This window comes from Triticum aestivum, unplaced genomic scaffold (assembly GCF_018294505.1).
Source record: "Triticum aestivum cultivar Chinese Spring unplaced genomic scaffold, IWGSC CS RefSeq v2.1 scaffold3A_scf_1089, whole genome shotgun sequence".
NCBI classification, from domain to species: domain Eukaryota; kingdom Viridiplantae; phylum Streptophyta; class Magnoliopsida; order Poales; family Poaceae; genus Triticum; species Triticum aestivum.
In genome coordinates this window covers 310,684-311,430 of record NW_025225086.1, presented here as the reverse complement: position 1 = coordinate 311,430, position 747 = coordinate 310,684, and positions in this window count along the sequence as shown.

The window sequence follows — 747 nt, the reverse complement described above, 5'->3', positions numbered from 1 at the left end:
TGTTCAACATTTTTCAAATAATCATTCAATATTTTTCGAATACTTTTTCAACATTTTTTAAGTGCTTGATTAACAATTTTATATACATGATCAAGAAATTTCATCATTATTTTAATACATGATCAACATTTTTTGTATACACATTCAACATTTTTCAAAGCATGATTAACATTTTCTAAAATATTATGCGAAGTAAGGTTTTGTAATATATATGTTTAGAATATTAGAAGTGTAAATAAAACTAAAAATGGAATCAAAAACCTAAAAAACATGAAAAAAAACAGTGTACCTACCATGAACTGGAGCGGGCCATATCCTCGTGCGCTTAAGCGAGTCAGAAGACTCGACTCTCTGAATACTCGCTAAACATGATGGGTCGTGGCCCATGTAGTGCTTTATGCTATTCCCACATTTTGGAGGTTTTTATCTGTGTTCAGTTTCACCTCAAAAACAAAATTTGTGTTCAGTTTTTTCAGCCTAAAGATGAATTAAGAATAACGATCAAGCATTTTAAAATTGTTCATGAACTAAAAGTTTGCGGATTGTTTTTCTAATCTTTAATTTAATTTTTTAGAGAACGTTCATTGATTTTTAATAATGTTTATGTATTTTAAAAATGTTCACAGATTTAGAATATTTCACGATTTAAAATTTTTCAAAGTCCAATTGGAGGACTGCCTCATGATTTCATAAACTTTTCAGTCCAGCCTCGTAATAAGTATCATACTGCACGACTGATATATAGTA